General features: G+C 49.6%; 1 pseudogene across 1 annotated transcript in view; it reads left to right on the top strand.

Annotated features, from left to right (window-relative positions):
* Positions 1–19,590, top strand: part of LOC147673852 (ribonuclease P protein subunit p29-like) — a 193,610-nt pseudogene that overhangs the window by 78,671 nt on the left and 95,349 nt on the right. Inside the window, exon 4 of the transcript XR_015302460.1 lies at positions 14,707–14,768. The product of XR_015302460.1 is annotated as a ribonuclease P protein subunit p29-like (transcript). The remainder of the gene's footprint in view (positions 1–14,706; positions 14,769–19,590) is intronic.

Below are 19,590 nucleotides of genomic sequence, written 5' to 3'. Positions count from 1 at the left end.
ATGTGCGAGTAAGTCACCAAGTCAGGTTTCAAGTCTTTATTTCGATTTTAGACAAATCATAAAAGACACATTAAAATACAAAGTAATCGAACAAATCAAATTTTAAACAAGAACGGTTTAGAAATGAGAAAAAGAACAATCATCAATAAACAGATACAAAGCACATTTGAAACACACCAAAAAAAAAAAAAAAAAGAGGATATGTAAAAAAGTATTAAATATCAGTTAATGGAGAACCTGAATAAAATTAAAAAATTAATTATGTTAAAAAACCATTTCAATTCATATTCATCATCAGTGAGCCCTTTCTTGCCGAATATGGAAAGGATGCAGATGGAGGATACTAATAACAAGTGATTTAAACTGGTACATATTCTATCAAGTAACAAGACAGTATGGGTGGCCCAGAGAGCTACAGCATTTGTTTTAGCCTTAAGAGCCAGGCCCAGCCCAAATATTTTGCCAGACTTACAACAATAAGTTCAGAGGTGTTGGTCTTAAGCACCCGAATGGCTTCCGCAGATGTTTTAAATGGTAGTTTTTGGAACAGAGGTTTTAGCCATTTCTTTCGGGGTGCGGCATATCTGGGACAAGCGAACAGAAAATGTCCCTCAGATTCATTATGACCTGGGCAACATTTACAGTTGGATGATGACCCTGTGGATCATTTGTTTGAGAAAGAGTTCAGAGGCAAAGAACCCACTCTAAACTGATGGTACAGTTTTTTATCTAGTGGTCTGGTTATTATATCCCAATAGGGCTCTCGCAATAGGTCAAGTTTGAATATTAAAAACCGGCCCGTAAGACTATTATTGTTAGAGAGTGAAACTCTTTTTAGGCGGATCGAGGCCCAGTACAGGGATTTGAATTCATGTTTGGAGGGGAAAACATTGGATTGGGGGGATGACCAAAGATGTTCTAAGCCCATATCAGTAAGGATGGTTTTTACAGCAGAGAACCATGGAATTTTCCCAGATCCAGTGATAGACCTGACTTCAGCCAATTCCTTTGCAAAAAGAGATAGATCTGGAGACGTCCATATACGTCTCCACAGGGCCACCAGCCTAAAACTAGCCATCTCGTTGATCGGAGGGGACCCTAGGTCCAGGCAAAGGGGAATCGAGGGGGTCGACTGTGGAAGACCTACTAAGTTACGAAAAAACTTACATTGGGTTTTAAATAAGTTGAGCAGGTCCATATAGCCCCAAAGATCAGCGCCATAAAGAATGGCCGTAGAGATTTTAACATCATAGATCTTGAGGGCTGGTAGAACCCGCTTTGTGGTCGATTCCTTTTGCTCTTTAACGAGGCAGCCGGTCAGCCTTTCAAATTTGAGATGTTGGATGTTAATTTGGTCTTTCCATCTCAAACGGCTGTCAAGGGTGACCCCCAAGTAGGTCATGGTATCAACTTGCTCGAGGTTAACTCCGTTCAACCTCACAGAGCTCCGAACTGGGTGGTTTTTAGTAAAAACCATAAACTTCGTTTTCCCCACATTTACCACCAGGTTGTTAATAGCACAGTACTCCTCAAAGCGGTCCAAAGCTCGCTGGAGTCCGCTACGTGTTCTTGAGAGGAGTAAAGTGTCGTCGGCGAAGATGAGAAGGGGGAATCTCATCCCAGCCAACATTGGGGCATCAGTGGGGGTGTCCATGAAGAATTTAACAACTTGGTCAATGAAAAGGAGGAAGAGTGTTGGGGCCAGAACACACCCCTGACGGACACCTCGAGTTACGGGAAATGTTTCCGTCACTTGTCCCTGGCCACCCCACCTTACCCTCGCATAGTTATCCTCATGGAATCTAATAATGAGGTCTAGTAGTTCTAATGGACATCCCAAGTTTTCCAGCACACCCCACAATTTGTCCCTTGGTACCAGGTCGAAGGCGGACTTCAGATCGATGAATGCAGCAAAGATGGTACCGCCGCCGAGCCAGACCACCTTCCAATAGATCAGGCAGAGTCTAAACACCTGATCTATGGTGCTTATTCCTGATCTGAAGCCCGCCTGCATGGGAGATAGAATGCCCTCTGTTTCGATCCATCCCTGGACCCGCCCCAAGACCATACGTGCTATGATTTTTTGTATAGAGTCGATCAAACTGATCGGGCGGTAATTCCCTGGTAGTCACCAAGTCAAGATTGTGTACTTTTTCGCATACTTCCAGGAGTGTTTACCTCATCAGGAAATCTGGAGTGAAAATCCCATAATGGATAGAAAAAACCCGAACCCGGTGTGGTATTCGCGTTGATGCTTTTCTCCGCATTACAAGGATTAAACTGAGTATCAGAAACTTTCCTGGAGTGCCATGACTCCATTCATGCACCCCATCCATCCATCCATCCTGCATCCATCCATCATTCATGCATCCATTCACCCATCTATCATGCATGCATACATCCATGCATTCACCCAACAATCATTCATCCATCATGAATCCAACCATCGTTCATGCATCAAAAATCGGATCCCTAGGGCTGCTCAGGTGGTCCCACAAGGATATTAACATATTTAAACGTTATCCGCTAATAGAATTAGCATTTTCAAAACCTTGCAAATTCACTGAAAAAACCATCGGGAACTGGTCAGTTATATGGGTATGATGTGTGTGGGATGCTGTACTTAGCAAATAAGCACACAGTGGAAGCACATGAAGTTCTTATATCAAAAAAGCGCTTCTGCATTTCCTAATCAAACTCACGGGAAATAAATGCTGACAAATTTGAGGTTAGCAACACGGTACCTCGTGGCCAGGCTTCCTTGTTTCTCCTTTATCACTGCCTGGGAGTTCAGGGGTTAAACCATCCCAACATGCCTCACTCCCAATTTATAAAGCAAGAATTCTTCCATAAATCAAAAGTTACAAACAGACTTTGTAATGTCATAACTCTCGTGACGGCTTTCTATATATATTCACTGAAAAAACCATAGGTTTTAGGCCTTATATAGTTAGGAATTAGCATTTAAAAAAACCTTTGAAATTCACTGAAAAAAACATAGGTTTTAGGCCTTATATAGTTAGGAATTAGCATATATATATAGATAGATATATATATATTAGCTTTTAAAAAACTAATGAAATTCACTGAAAAAACCATTTTTTTTTTTTTTTTTTTTAACATCATTTTTATTGCATCACCAATATAAATGTACAGACAATATATTCAGCAAAAAATAAAATAGCATGACATGAACCGATTCGATTGAAGACATTCGATCTTCATCCGGAGGGATCACCCCGCTCTTGACGCGGGTGGCTTCAGTTCCGTTCTGGTCCCGTACTTCTTACATTGTCTGACCGCTTTATTTTGCACATAACCCTGGAATGCTTTTGTGATTTACGCCCCTCCCCCTCCCCCAATTTCGGTACCCCAACATCCCTCCAAACCAGCTTCCCACCCGCCCTCCCCCGTGGTCGCGCTGCGCTTGAGTAACCATGTATTAGTGCCCGGTGTGTTGTAGGAGGAAGCAAACAATCGCTAAGGTGTGTTCTCCTGTATAGTGTTGGGGTCTGCTCCAGCTAGTTCGCTCTCGCCTTCCTGCCCCTCATCGTCCACTTCCCTGAGCGCCTGCACCATCACCTCCCATGCAGTCGCCCTTTCCAGTGCTTTCTCGTCATTCGACCTCCAAGCCATCTGGTACCGTAGGGTACTATCACACGCTGCCCATCTCAGACACTCCCCATACCATCTTTTATACGTGGGCCCCACTCTGGACTTCCAATTTCGTGTGATCTCCCGCTTGGCCAAGATAAGCCCTAAATCTATAAATTTACTTGACATCGTATTTCTAGGTGTATGTGGGAACCAGTGAAGGATGCCAACTGCTTTAGTATACTGGATATCCCTGTCCGTCGCGCCGTTAAGGGCCCGCCCAACTTCCTGCCAATAGTCGCCTAAAGAGGGGCAATCCCACAGCATATGACATAGATCCGCCCCCGCTGTATTACATCTGGGACAAGCAGCGTCGGTCGCCCCAAAGTACTGTTGGATTTTCCCGGGCGTGAGGTATGCCCTGTGGATAACATAAAAGTGGATCAATTGGAACCTGGCATTCCTCGAGCTCTTCCGCGCCCTCCTCAGCAGTTGGCCCCAGGTCGTGTCTGGTATCTCCACCTGGAGGTCCAGCTCCCACTTGGTCTTCAGGGCTGCCAAAGGTTGCAAGGCCTCCCGCTGCATCCTCGAGTACAGGCACGTGACGGCCTTAAAGGTTCCCGCCGCCATCATGGCGTACTGGCAAGCCATCGAAGTGCCTGGTTCCTGCAGCCCTTCCCCCCAGTGGGCTCGCATGACGCCCGTGACTGCCGCGTGCAGCAGGTAGTCACCCCTCGGTAGGTCAAATCTCTCCTGCAGGTCCCGAAACGGCAGCAACACCCCATCTTCGTAGAGGTCACCCAGCACGTGCACTCCCGCCTCCTCCCACCCTAGCAAGCGTGACCAATCACCTCCATGTGGGAGGGCAGTGATCATTCCCAGCGGTATGTCGGGGGCATACATAAGGCGGACACCCGCCCGCTTACGGGCCCGGTCCCAACATAGCCGGAAAGTCTGTTCCTCGACCGTCAGGCCTCCCACTCGGAGTTTCTGGTGCAGCGTAATATAAGCCAGAACGTGTCGCGGGGTGCCTTCGGCTCTCGCGTCCTCGGGACCTCTATAAACTCTCGCCACCTCCTGAGTAAAAGTCTGCAGCTGCGCGGCGAGGTAATATCCTTCGAAGTCCGGCACTGCCATACCTCCCTCATCTTTGGGGCGCAACAGCGTGTCGAGCGCTATGCGTCTCCTACCCGTGCCCCACAGGAACGCTATAATCAGTGACCTCAGGCGTTTGAAAACCGAACTCGGGATCCATACCGGCAGTGTCCTAAAATAATACAAAAGCCTGGGCAGGGCTATCATTTTAAGCAGGGAAATTCTACCAGCCAGGGAGAGCGGTAGAGTCGCCCAGAAGTCCATAGATCCACGCAGGGCGTTAATACAGCGAATTATGTTGCCATCCAGCAGGTCGGACGGGGCGTGGTAAACATAAACCCCTAGATAATGTAGGCAGCGCGGCTCCCACCGGAGTTCCTGAGCGGTGAGTGGGCACGGCTCTCCCGGCCTCAGGGGAAACAGACAGGATTTAGGCCAGTTGACCCTCAGGCCCGATAACCTACCGAACTGCTCCAGTAGCCTCCGCGCCCCCTGAAGTTCGGCGCCGGCATCGGCCAAAAACATCAACAAGTCATCCGCATATAGGGAGATGAGGTGTGGCCTCCCCCTAAAAGGCAAGCCTGCGTAGTGGCAGCCCAGCCTGGCTACCGCAGCGAAGGGTTCCATTGCCAACGCAAACAGTAGCGGAGATAGGGAACAACCCTGTCTAGTGCCACGCCTAATCGGGTATTGTCTTGAGATCAGTGCGCCCACCCGGACCCTTGCTACCGCCTCAGTATAGAGGACCTTGGTCCACTGTATATATCCGTCTCCCAACCCGAAGCGACGCATCACCTCATACAGGTATCCCCATTCGAGGCTGTCAAATGCCTTCTCAATGTCGATGGACAGGACAAATGGGGAGACGGTGTCTGGCCAGTCCGCACCCATCAGTCTCGTAAGTCTACGGATGTTATGAGTGGTATTGCGCGTCGGTATGAAACCGCACTGGTCACCATGAACCAGGCCCATCATGTGCACTAGTAATCTGTTGGCCAGAATTTTACTGAGGATCTTGTAGTCCGTCGTCAACATAGACAACGGGCGATACGAGGACAGCGCCGCACCCTCCCTGCCCGGCTTCAAAAGTGGGATCATAAGGGCCTCGCACATAGAGCCCGGGAGTCGGCCCTTCTCCTGCGCCTCATTGTATACCTCGCGCAGCCGCGGAGCAAGATGTTCTAGGTATTTGCCATAAAATTCGATCGGTAGACCGTCAAGGCCCGGGGTCTTGTTTCTAGCCATCTGTTTTATAGCACAACCTATTTCTCCTAGGGAGATGGGCCGCCCTAACTCTTCTGCCTCCGAGTCCTCCACTCGCGGCAACTCTAGCCCGTCCAAGAACTCCTCAAGCTCCTCCGTCCCTCCCGTATCACCACTCAGATAGAGCCCTTCATAATAAGCTCGAAACTTGTTCAGGATCCCGGGTTGGGAGTGGCAAAGCTCCTCCCCTGGCTCCTGGATCCTCATGATCGGCCCTCCCCCCCGGATAGGGTTAGCAAGCCAAGCCAACATCGCCCCCGCCTTATCACCTTCCGCATGCGCCCTCGTCACGTACGCCTTGTGGTCGAAGCTACGCAGCCGCTCCAGCTCCACCGCCAGCCCCTCCCGCGCCCCGCTAAGCCCCTCCTGCAGTTCAGGGTGATTCGGGCGCCTCTTCTCAAGATCCCTCAGCCGTGTCTCAGCCTTGTCCAAGTCATCCAACAGTGTCTTCCGCGCCCCTGCCGTGTGCCCAATACAGTGTCCCCGCACCACCACCTTGAAAGCATCCCATTCAACCGCCCTCGTGGAAGCCGAGCCACTGTTCTCCTCAAAATACCTCTCAATACGTTCACTCAGGGCCTCCCTGAACAACAAGTCGTCCAGGGTGTCAGGTTGCAGGCGCCATGTTGGCACGCAGTTAACAGTCACCATCCATTCCAGAGACATCAACAAGGGGTTGTGGTCCGATATCGTCCTGGCCAAGTATTCCGCCCCTCCCACCGCGGGGAGCACACATTCCGAACAAAGAAACGCATCCAGCCTCACATGTAAATCATGCAGGTGCGAGTGAAAGGAGTAGTCCCTAGTGGTGGGGTGCAACGCCCTCCATGCATCCGTGAGGGCCCAGCTCTCCTGCCATTCTGATCTACGCTTGGCGATCCTATGTGCTGGGGACGCGCGCAGCGGGGGATGGGACCTATCTAGTAGCACATCCTCAACTGAGTTGAAGTCCCCTCCCAAGAGGACCGGCCCTGCCAAATAACCCGCCAATTTGCCCGAGATGTTAGACAAGAAAGCGGGCAGATCTACATTAGGAGCATACACATTACAGAGAGAAATCATCCTGCCTCTCAGCCTTCCTTCCACCGCCACATATCTGCCCTCTGGGTCTATCGACGACTTCGAGACCTGGAAGGGGACCCCCGCCCGTATCCAAATCAATGTCCCCCTCGCAAATGCTGAAAATGTCGTATAGAATAATTGCCCCCTCCAGCGCCTTTGTAGAGCCGCCCCTTCCTGCTTATTGAGGTGCGTCTCCTGCAAAAACGCTATGTGAACCCCCCTACGCTTGAGGTACGCCTGAACCTTATGTCTGCGCGTCATGGATTGCATACCCCGCACGTTCCAGGTCACACATTTCAACGCTCCAGTACTAGCCATTCCCCCCTACACAACCGGACCCCACAGCAAAGAACAGTGTTCGTATAAGTCCCGCGACCACGGGCCCCCCCCCCACCCTCTCCAAACAGGAAGCCAAATCCCTCCAACAACTACAACCCCCTGAGCAACCCCAACTGCTCGCAACTCCCACCCCCCCAGGACAGGCCCCCCCGCAACTGGAAGTACCCCCATCCAAACCAACACTCCCGACCACCCCTCAAGGAAAGGTGGTAATATTCGCAGTCCCCACTGCGATGACCTTAGGGGCCAGTAAGGCGCGGCTCAATGCTATAAGACCTCCAACAAATCAGCCCCGCGCGCTCCACCCCACAATCCCCACATTACAGCTCCCCAAAACCTCAATCAATATCTTTCCACTGCTGCGGGTCCATCGCCCCGGTGTCCAACCAGCGAGTCCATTCCGCCATACCAGTTCAACACGCCTCCAGTATCTCTCCCGAGGTCTGCGGCGTCACAATAGGGCCCGGGCTCCACCAAATTCCGATTGTCCTGTCTCTGAGCCCGTGCCCGGGGCCTCCGAATCCGTACCCTTCCCAGACTGAGTCCTGGCGGCTCTAGATAAGTCCACCACCGCCTGTAGGGCCGCCTGCCTCTCCGCCTCCGTCTGCGACATCGAAGGTTTCCCGGTCCTCTTGCGGTTCCTTCTGATCCGTTGGGACTGCCTGATCGGCTTTTCCACCTTAGCTTCTTCCTCCCTGGCCTTAGCACCGTCCGTTCCTGCCTTATAAGTGTCCCACCAGTCCCATGCGTCCGCGGAAGTCGTGAAGAATAAAGACTTCTCATCCACCACCACTCTTAGCTTGGCAGGAAACAACAGGGAGTACTTGATGCCTTCCTGGCGGAGCTCCCGTTTGAGGGACAGGAAGTTTGCCCGGAGTCGCTGAGTCTCAAACGTGTAGTCCGGGAACATGGTGACTTTGTTGTTTTCCACTTGAAAGGGCCCTGCCTCTCTCGCCCTCTGCAAAAGCCAGTCTCTGTCCCGGTAATGGAGCAACTTGAACACCACCGGGCGAGGAGGAAGGCCCAAGGCTGGTGGACGCGCCGGAACTCTATGTGCCCGCTCCAGGGAGAAAAAGGGGGACAGACCTTCTGGTGCTACCTCCGTCCGCAGCCAGTTATCCAAATAGCCCACCATGTCGTCGCCTTCAATTTTCTCCGGCAGGCCCACTAGGCGTACGTTGTTGCGCCTGTTCCTGTTTTCTGCATCCTCGGCCCTCCTTTCCAGCACCTTCAGACGGTCCATCACGTCGGCCATCTGGGCCTTCACCGTTGCCTGGGCCGGGGCTAAGTCCTTAACCGTGGACTCCACTGATTTCACCCTGTCCTTGAGTTTGTCGTGGTCGGCCTTCAGGAGGCCCAAGCCCGTTGCCACCTGAGCTATATCTTGCTGCAGGGCATCCTTTGTGGTGGCGATGGCTTCCAGGATACGATCCTGCATCCGCTGTAACGCCGCTTGGTCTCTCTCCGCTCCTTCCGCCGCCTCAGTGTCGGTCGCGCCATGTCCCTTCCCCTTCGGCTTCCCCATCTGGGCCGGGGTGGGCGGTGGTCCTCAAGTGTGTACTTGGTCGCCCTCCGAGCGTCGCCGGGCACCGTCCTCCGGCCGGGTTCTCAGGCCCAGAAATGTCACCAAGAAGCAGGAAGCACCGAGCGGTCGTGGCCCGGCCAGCGCCAGTTGCGCCAGAGGTCTGGGGTCCTCGTCTCCGGGTCCCTGTCGCACCGTTGTTGCCCCAATCAGGAGACGGTCCTCAACCACCGCCCAAGGGCGCGCCAAAAGTCCATCCGGCACCTGGGGAGAGGCGCGACTCGGCCGCCAACACCTCTAGCGTGTCCGGGAGTGGTCTTCAGTGGGTCTCCGGGCAGATGTCTCCGTCACAAGCTATCCCATGCTCTCGCCGCCATTTTGGGGTCCGCGACTTCTCGGCCGAGTTCAGCTTTCAAAGTTGAGTTACTGCTGTGGGAAGGCTCGGTGTCGTCCTCCGTGGGTCCCGGACCCTCTGCAGTACCGTCCAGTACCGGATAGTGTCCTTTATCTCGGGGTTCAAATGAGTTTTCAGGATATTTTCCGGGATAGGGCACGGAGCTCCGAGCTCACGCTGCCTACCTCCTCGGCATCCAAGCCACGCCCCCTCTTCACTGAAAAAACCATAGGTTATAGACTATATATAGTTAGGAATTAGCCTTTAAAAAACCTTGGAAATTCACTGATAAAACCATAGGTTTTAGCCCTTATATAGTTAGGAATTAACATATAAAAAACCATTGAAATTCCTCCTATATAGTTAGCTGGACATTTTATTGATATAAAACCAATGAAATTCAACATATAGTTAGTTGCACTAACTATATATTTCGCGCATCCGCAATCCAATGCTGATGATGTCACATATTACATCATTCATGACATGAGTGGTGTTGTCCGTGAACACCTGAACTAGACTTCCCTCGAGGGATGGTAAGAAGTCTTTCAGTGGCAATCTGATTGCACAAAGCTCCAATAAGTTGATGTGGAGCCTGGCTTCCACCAGAGACCAGAATTCTCTGACCTCCACCTCTCCCAGATGGCCCCCCATCCCAGAAGTGATGCATCTGTCACTACTGTGAGATCTGGATGGGGAAGTCTGCCTCTGACCCAATCGTGGTTTGCCAACCACCACTGCAGATATTTCGCATTTCCCTCTGAGATGTGGACCAGGTCAGTGAGATTTCCCTGATTCTACTCCCCTTGGAACTTCAGGACCCACTGCAGATCCCGCATGTGCCATCTGGCATGATTCATCAGCAGAATGCAGGAGGCCATGAGAACCAGCAACCCAAGAGTCAGTCTCACCGAAATCCAAGATAGAGGCTGACACATCGGTATCATACCCTGAATATCCTGGATTTGCTGCTCGTGAGGATAGGCCCAAAATTGCTCAGTGTCCAGAAAGGCTGTGATGAAAGAGAGCGTCTGAGATGGAGTCAGGTGTGACTTTGGCATGTTGATAGTGAACCGCAACGAATGCAGGAGGTTCACTGTAGTCTGGGTTTGGGAGACGACAGCCTGGGGCAAGCCCACTTTCAACAACCAGTCTTCGAGATAGGGGAAGACTGGAACCCCTGATTTCTGTAGATGAGCTGCGACCATCACCTTGGTGAACACCCGAGGGGCACTAGTGTTGCCTAGCGGGGAGTGCAGTATACTGAACGTGCTTGTGGTCCACCGTAAACCGCAGGTAGTGGCAATGGGCTGGTAGAACGGGAATATAGAAATAGGCGTTCTGCAAGTCCAACCCTACCATACAGTCTCCTGGGTCCAGGGCAGACACAACCTGAGCAAGAGTGAGCGTCTTGAACTTCACTTTTCTGAGTAATATTAGTTGAGGGCTCTGAGGTCGAGAATAGTACAAAGACCTCTGTCCTTTTTGGGAACCAGAAAATAGCAGGAATAGCAACCACAGCCTTTATCTGGCCCAGGAACCCTCTCTATAGCTCCTTTGGCCAAAAGAGTCTTGACTTCTTCTCAAAACAAAGCGAAGTGATCCTCTGTCAGCCGATCGCATATTGGAGGCATGGATGGAGGGGCAATCTCGAAGAGAAGGGACCTGTCTCAGATGAGCGGTGGAGGTAATGGCATATCCTGCCACCTACTGGACGGCCATGATTTGGGAGGCTCAGACTAGGAAGATTTGGAGAAAGAGGAGGGAGGGAGGTTTGTGCCCTGACCTGACCTGACGTCTGCGAGCCCGACCTACGGGGTCAGGGCGAACCGCACCCACGGCTGCCCTGAGGTTGCAGAACCTGTGATGCAACCTGGCGAGGGTAGGGCTGATGCAGCTGGAAACCCCTTCCATATCCAGGAAAGGAGCCAAAGTCGGTCACAGGATGAGATGATACTTAGAAGTCTTCAAAATGAATAGGTGGGAGAACATGCACAACGTTTCTTCTGTGATCGTAATTGTATTCCGTTTGTAGCGTGCTCAAGGGATATCACTCTCTGACCAAAGAGTGTAGTATCCAATCCCACTGAAATGCATCGGGATGGAGAAAGGGTTGGAAGATTGTATCTACAATGTAATTGATTTACATATTGTTGCTGAAACCACGCGTTGAGTTGAACCAAATCTGAAAAAGACAGTTAACGATTAAACATCGCTTATCCACAGAAAAGTATTCTGTGTTTCATTTATGTTTGAAATTGGAAAACGGATCAACTCCAGGCCATTGGGGCTTTTGCAGTGCTAAAGGAGACTGACCCTATCAGGGGATGATACTGAGAAGCCCAAGGACTTGGCCGTAGTCCGCGACTCCTTGATACGCTCTAGCACCACGTCCACCCTGTCTCCTAAGAAATGAGAGCTATCAAAGGGCATGGCTATACGGTTGGCATGGACAGCCCCGGAGAAGCCAGACTTCCTCAGTCAGGCTCCATCTACTTGCACGCATTGGAAGGAAGTGAGGCATGGGTATCAAAGAGGGCCTCCTGAGCATCTCTCTGCAGGCCAGTGCAGTAACACACTGCACTTACCAGAAGGGGAATTCCTTTACCCCTCCTCAAGCCAGAGGCTGGTATGCCTCCAGTAAAAGACAGAACCACTGTTTCAAATTGCAGCCCTACAGACAGCACATTTTATTTTTGTTTATTAATGCACAGTGCCTCGGCCTCTACCAGGTGCCCCTAGTTATCTCTCTTCCCATTGAGTCTGTTGTGTCAAGGCTACAGCGTATGGTAAACTTTGCTGCATCTCTCCTGTATACAACAGCTCGGACCTCCTCCAGAACTTCTGGCAGTACTTGCCCAACCGCCGAGCTCTCTGGGGGAGTCAGAGGAGAGAAGATGAAAGCTGGGTCACCTGGTGCAGGGCGATTGTGGCAGACAATGGTTCTATTCACAGGAGCCCCTGTGCTGGGTTTGGACCAGGTGCCCAGAAGAACGTTAGTAAAGGCCTCATTAAGAGGCAGAAAGGGTTCCATAGTGGAGACACCAGGCTGCAGGAACTCTGTCAAGATGTTGGTCTTGACTGCCACAGTAGGAAGCTCCAGGTTCAAGATCTCCACAGCCCTATGCACCACCACGAAGGAACCCCCCCCCCCCCCTCCGCTGTAGCCAGTTTAGGAGGAGAAAGCATGCCAGGCCTTGGAGAGGTATCCAAGCCACTGGCATCACCCAGTTCCTCGTACAAGTCCATTTCCTCTGTATAAAGCGGTACTTCTGAGAGGTCCTGCTGCCCCTCCCAATCTTCATCCAATCCTAGCCCCACTGCCCCACTGAATAAGGCTGAGGATACGCCATAGAGTCCAAGGGCTCCATCAGCTTCGGTGAACGCCCAGCTGTGTACGTGTTGTCTGGAATTATGATGGGGATGGTGCCAGCCGGAGGGCACTTTCCACATCGAGAGTCTCTGTGTCAGATGCAGCGTAGTACGACCAGCGCCAGTCTGGATCCGAGAACAGATCCATGATGAGCTTTGGGTTTCAGGGCCAAAGCCGACGGCGCAGAACCCAGTGGAGCTACTTCAGCTAAGCCTGCGGGGCTCGAACGCGCACCGGCTGTGTCAAGTCGCCCAAATATGGCACACATGGTGTCATAAAACTCTTAACTGGGCAGGGGGCGCTCCCGGCCAAGTAAAGAGAGGGAAACGCAGAGTCGACCAAGGCATCTGCTCTGCCGAGCAGGGCCTTGAACGTCGAGACTCCTCCGTCTCGTCGGTTGACGGGCGGGGCGAAGTCGAAGCATGCTTCGACGACTTCTATTTTTTATGATGCTTCTTACTTGACCCCTTCGACGATTTTGAATGTGAGGACGAAGACTTGTATCCCCCGGAGCTGTGCTTGGACCTTCCTCTCGTCCGAGACAGGGAGCTGGAACAAGATTTCAAAGCACCTGATGCCAGGCTGCATGCAGCTTTAAGCGCCGCTCCTTTAAAGCTTTCCACGCCTTGGCCCAGCAGTTGGAGCACGGCTTGGGGTCGTGGTCGCACTCCAGGCACCAAAGGCGCTCAAGGTGGGTGAACGTAACCGACATAGTGCTGTGACATGCGCCAAACAGTTTGAACCCCAAGGTCTTTTTGGACATCCTACACACCAAACAAAAACTCGACAAAGTGTTTTTTTAAGTCTGTCAAAAAATGACTGGGTAGCTCTCTTCGAGGATCTGCACTCACTGGCGCCGAAAGAAAGAACTGTCGTCAGCGCACCGAGGTGGCGCCTACACAGACGCAGATAATACAATGATGAACTCGACGCCTACGATGTCCTGTGTCGTGGACTGACGCCACCTACTGGCGTGCTGGGGTACTGCTAAGAAAAATCTTCCGGATCCATCCTGATGCATGGAAGTTCTAAGGTAAGGAATCTGCAGCTAGATATGGCTATCATATGTTTTATTCGAGCCTTAATGCAACTATTACGATTCATCTTGTATAACATTGACAAGTAAGAAGAAAGTGGGGAGAATATTTGTGAGGTGGAGTTGCAGTTGCGGTAATCATTGACCGCATCTTGTTCTGGGCCTGCGATTGACATTTGTATGGATTTGTAGGGGTGGGTGTTAATGGGTCTACAAGTGTGTGCATTTACATTCCTGGGTTTTAATGTTCGAAGGTACTTGAATTGGCATACCGTCCACTTGTTTCAACTATTTGACTTCCGTACAGTTCAGCTGTTGGAAATGAATTGTTCAGTATCTCAACCTCTATGATGATGCATAAAATAAATTTGAATTTGTTCTCGCTCTTTGGCTTTAATTTATTTTTCCCTTAGCTTTTCTCTAATGACTCTACAATGTCCCATAACAGCTTCACAGTGAGAAACCGTGGTATAAAGAAATTGTTATAATTAGGTATTTTAATTAAGAAACAAAGGAGGCAAATATATATTGTCACGCAGTGACTGCTTTACTGCAACGCACCTTTTTAAGCCTTATTTTTCCTTTCACAAACCATTATTTACATTTTGTACATTTAAAGTTTGGCCAAGACTTCAACACAGAAATGCAGAAAATTGTTCTCCGAAAACCCAGTTTTGGCATTTGTAGTCTAGTGAGATGGAGTCACCGGGTTTCTCTGCATTTAATTCAACAGGTAAACTGTGAAAATGAATTGTATAGTGATGCTTGAATACAAGTATAGCTGAAGGAAGGAAGGGGGGGGGGGCATCCCCATGAAACAGCTGCAGGAAAAGGAAATTATTGCAGTAGAAGTAAAGAACGGGTAATTCAAGATTGGTAGCTTGACCACAGCAAGGGGCGCTGAGACTGTAAACAACTGGTTATATTATTTAACTGAAATTCAATTAACGTGTTTGAATAGTGTGGTTTTGCTCTAATCGATTATGGCTGATGACTCCGTTTTATGTATTGCATCTTCATTCCTGCAGAAAACCCCATATGATTCAGACTAAATTGCTGAAGGCTGATCTTCATGGAGCTGTTGTGACAGGTATGTCCCTTTGTTCAGGGGAAAAGTTGTATTTGACGTTAGGCCAACTTTTAGGAAAAATAAATGTTGTTAGAGGGGTCAGAGGCATAGCTAGAGCTTTTGGCACCCGGGCTATCCATCAGATTGCCGACCATGGCATCCGCAGCCCTGTGATTGTGTGAGCTTAAGTCGGGTACTCGAATTTTGAATCTCACCTCACTGTCAAATTTCGGGCACAAATGTTTCTTCTCACATGTATCATTGGAATGCTAGTTTTACATTGGTCTATTAACCCCTTTGCTGCGGGGTGTTCCCCCCCCCCGCAGTGCTTGCGACGAGCTCGGCTCGTCATGAGGCACAGTGCAGCTGCACTCATGACGAGCAGAGCTCATCACAGCCACACCCGTTTTCGAACGTTCAGCACAGCGGGGAAATTATCCCCGTGTGCGAACGTTCCAACGGCCGTGACAAGCTCAGCTTGTCATGAGTGCAGCTCAACCGTGCCTCATGACGTGCTGAGCTCGTCATGAGCATGGAAGAGGTTAACTAGTGCAAGTAAGTGTTAGCTATCTTAACTTGCAGTTGTATAGGGCTGTGCACAGCAGCCCGGGGCCACTCGCCTAATTATACTGGTGTGATTTTTTTTTTTATACTTTCAAACATATTTGTCATCCTGCCTGACTGTGACCACTATGGGCGTCTCACAGGCTCTCCTGAGGCATGCCCAGCAATCCTGCTATCACGCACATGCTCACTGTGATGGCCGTGAGTCAGCTGACTCTAATGAATTTATGGTATAGGCATGAGGCAATTCAGATTTGTGTTAGGGCCTCTCACACCCTGTTATAGTCTGGGCCCAAGTCACATGTGGGACAAAGAGAGCAGCATTGAGTTTAATGATGCTTCTCTCCTGGTTTATTATTTGATCTCTCTCCTAACAGCCACAATGCCACATGTTCAAAGACAGGTACTATCAGTGTTCGTTGTGACCGTCACTCGAGACAGACTACTTTTGCACTTACCTGTCTGAATCTGGATCTGAAGGTGGGGTGTTGTATTTAGGGGTCTTTCAACACCTGCTGTGCTGCCGACTTGAACCAGCAATGCAGGGTGGACTGAAGACCAAGCTGCTTCTGTGCCATGGGCAGAAAAAAAATTACAAACTTTGCTTGAAGTGTTGTCAGGTGTATTTACACTTGGTGTGTAACTTGTCACTCGATGTGCGACACTAGAGCTATTTATGCCAGGACATCAAGGCAGACTCTGGTGATGCTCGTGCCACTACAACTCGGAATGCCTCATGTGCACCCAGCAATACCCCTTCTACATTAGTGGGGTCCAGTAAAGATCTGTGTTCTCTACTAAACTGTCGGCTTGTATGGTCAGTGGATCTTATTGCATAGCTTCGCTCCAGCGGTTCTACAGCCTAACCGCAGGGAGAATTCCTAGCGGAGCCATGTGACCTGCTTACTAGAGGTCCATAGCTGTCATTTTAATTATAGTCCACTTCAGTAGTTGTTTGAAGCAGTTTTAGATCTTGTAAGAGTTTTCCGTTGCTCAAATTTGTTTCCTCATCTTCATTGCTTGATTTTTGCTTGCAAGAAAATGTCAAACTTCACTCGTAACCACACTGAAATTATGAACATGCCACACATAGCAATCTGAAACCTTGGCAGCTATGGATGGCATGTGTCATGATGTAGTTTGCTGACTCCCTAACTTGGTTAGTCCCCCCCAGCTTCTTTTTATAGGACTTGTGCCCACTGCCCTGCCACTCACCAAAGATCCTTTCCACGCCTCGTGACAACTGGTTAGTTCTTAACTTCCTCAGGCTCAGGTACGCCACAGTGGTGGCAGGGTCTCTACCGAAGGGATTGGTTCTGCTGCAGTCTTCAGCAAATTTCTCAGGCACTGCCACTGCCCAAGACTCTACTCATAACTGACAAGATTTCAGTTTGCTGCGTGTGACATTTTCATAATTTTATTGTTATTATGAGTGACATTTCAATGACTATGAGTGACACTTTCTCACGAGAAAAATCAAGCAATGAAGACGAGGCAAACATATAAATATCAGAAATGACTCCCATTTGAGCAAAGAGAAACTCTACAGCTGCAAAGCACCAGGAAGGAAGGGAACTTAGATGCACCAGCAGCGGTGGAGAGAAGCAGCGTCATATCTTACGAACATGGTACTAAGGAGCAAATTCACATGCCGAAATGTGGCATTAAACAAACATTGCTAATGCCTCGCTCCACCATTCTGAAAATGCAGGGATGCACCGTATTCACAAGAATGTGGTGCACCCCTGTGTTTCCCCTGGCACTGGTGCTAAATCTAGCTGCCTAGCGCCAACGCAGGCAAACTTGAACCATAGTGCAAGGGTGTCTACATGGGTGGGAATGTCTGTTTATGTGTCCCTTCCTGCACATAAACAAATCGTGATTTGTAACTTCACTATGCAACACACATAGAAGTTGCAAATTGTCATTTTTTTAAATGATTCATGGTGTTTTGCTGTTTCTATGTGTGCTGCACAATGCAGTGTGCAATGGGGTCTAATTTACTAGGTGGCTTTAAGCCAAATTCAGTGGTTTAATGCTGCCTCATAAATAAGACGAAAGGTTTACCGCCACAGGAATGTCGGAAAAAGTGACGTTTCTGGGGCGACAAGGGCTTGCACATATGCCCTTATGTTGCTCTCTCCCTTTGATGCAGCGTTCACTACGTCAAAAATGTCTCATTTTCCCCCTTTAAACGTTTTCCGGGGCAGAAACATGTACAATCTTGCAACTGTTTACTTGCCCAGATACCTCCCTGCTGCCAAAGCCATGACTGCCTTCTTGCTATGCAAACACAAGGAGATGATGGACAGAGCGCTGAAACTTTTCAGACACTCACCCCCAGTTACAGTTCTGAGTTAAATCCATCATCATTCTTTAGCTCACTTTGCCACCCCAGGTCAGACACAGCCATTTGTAAATCAGTCTTGACGCTGTGCCTCATAGGAACAGTCCAGCCCGAACTGCCAAGCCATGTCTTCACTGTACCGGAAACATGCATCCTGGGACCGGTTTCTGGCTAACAGCCGTCATCAGCCAGGCTAGCTTGAATCCAGTGGCAAAGTGAGCAAGGGACCCACGTCTGGGCATACCCTGCCAACTTGTGCTTTCTGAAGACCATGTTTGTGCTACTGTCAGGGAAATAAACATCTTCTACATAACCTGCAGATTTTAACAAAATTTGTTTCTTGCTTAAAGGATTCAAAAGCTACTAAGAATGTTGAAGCGTAGTGAGAGGCCCTTTACAAAGCAGGACTGGTCGCCTTCCTATTGCTTATTGCTATATTTGGGTACTAAACTGGTACTAATGAGGTGCAACCAATGCCTAGACAGTGTTGCCAATTTTAAAAACGAAAGAAGTAATGATGTAATACTATCACCAAATGTGCCGCATAAAGCTTCATAATTTGTCTTGTCTTGGTGCAGAATTTACTCAACCTACTGCATAATTTGGCCCTCTCCTGCCACACAATTTCAGTGGCCCTGCCTATAGGCCAGTCAGATCCTGCAGCTATGAAATATTGACTCAAGTTCTGCCTCGGGTAAAATTGTGTGACCCCCAGCTTACCCTTAATCAATATGCTGGTGGTAAATTACAAAATTGGCACTGTAGCTACCTGAGTACTTTATACCCGATTGAGTACCTTAAACTAAAAACCCATTAAACAGCACTTGGGCTTAATGTTTGAAACTGGAATACAGAAAAATATGCCCTCACGGACTCAGAGTAGCTGCATGGTACTGACTACTGAGAAGTGTCGGTACTCTCTAATTACTACTGCACCTCTGCCGAGAAGTGCAGGTACTCTCACTTGCGATTGAAAGCCCCGAGGGCACTCAGTATCTGATCATTTAAAGCACTGTTTTTGTAGGTACCCTGACTTTCCCCTTACTCTGGGTGTCTGCCTCGCTGACTGCCCCTCCTGACGACGTCTGCCCCTCACCCAGGACCGAACGTTCCCAGCTCCCTCAACACACACCCCCTCCCCCACCCAAGTTCCGCTCTTGAAGCAGGATACTTTTCCTCCACCTTCCCAGACCACTAGTCCAGATTTTATACCTCACTCTCAAAAGGCTGGTGGCACTTACTTGGGCGGAGTTGAAGGACTGGACTATTCTAAGGCCCAGCGGTGCCAGGGGACAACACCTGAAACCTTCGTGGGTTACCTGTTCCGGCGTACAAATCACAGAGACACGGGACACTTCCTTCGGCGTCAAAGATCGAGGTTTATTTACTGCAGGGAACACAGAAGTCACAAGAAGTACAGCATGTGTAGGTTCTAGGAGACTGCTGCAAATTGCTACAGTGGATCGCTCCTTTTATACAGTTTTTAGTCATAGCATAACATGACGAACAAAAGGTTACAACTCAGTTTCCACAGTAAACTTCAAAAGGGTTGCTTTCATGTATTCAGGAGCCCGGAACATAATTACAGTAGCATCGCCGGTTCCCAACTGTAAAAGTACGTTATCCCACCATTAAGTACATTCCATTCTGACTGTAAACGAGTTAAGAGAAAAGACAGAAACAGGTGGAAGGAAGACAGAGATAGACAACAGATTGCAAAAGAGTGTAGGGGGGGCAATATCGGAAGCACAATTGCAGGATCAAAGGATTCGTGCCTAATGTATGCACGGCTGAAACAATAGACCAGCACGGCAAGATGAGCCTCGAGCGGGGCCATCTGCCTTTGCTGTGTCATCCCCCTCGTCATAAAGACACCCTCAAAGGAACATGTGTCTTCCGCAAGAGCTTGGGAATCCCAGGGTCACGAAGCGG

This window comes from Lissotriton vulgaris, chromosome 12, assembly GCF_964263255.1.
Source record: "Lissotriton vulgaris chromosome 12, aLisVul1.2, whole genome shotgun sequence".
Classification (NCBI taxonomy): domain Eukaryota; kingdom Metazoa; phylum Chordata; class Amphibia; order Caudata; family Salamandridae; genus Lissotriton; species Lissotriton vulgaris.
Note: the sequence above shows the minus strand (reverse complement) of the source record. Positions and strands in the feature narration are given on the sequence as shown.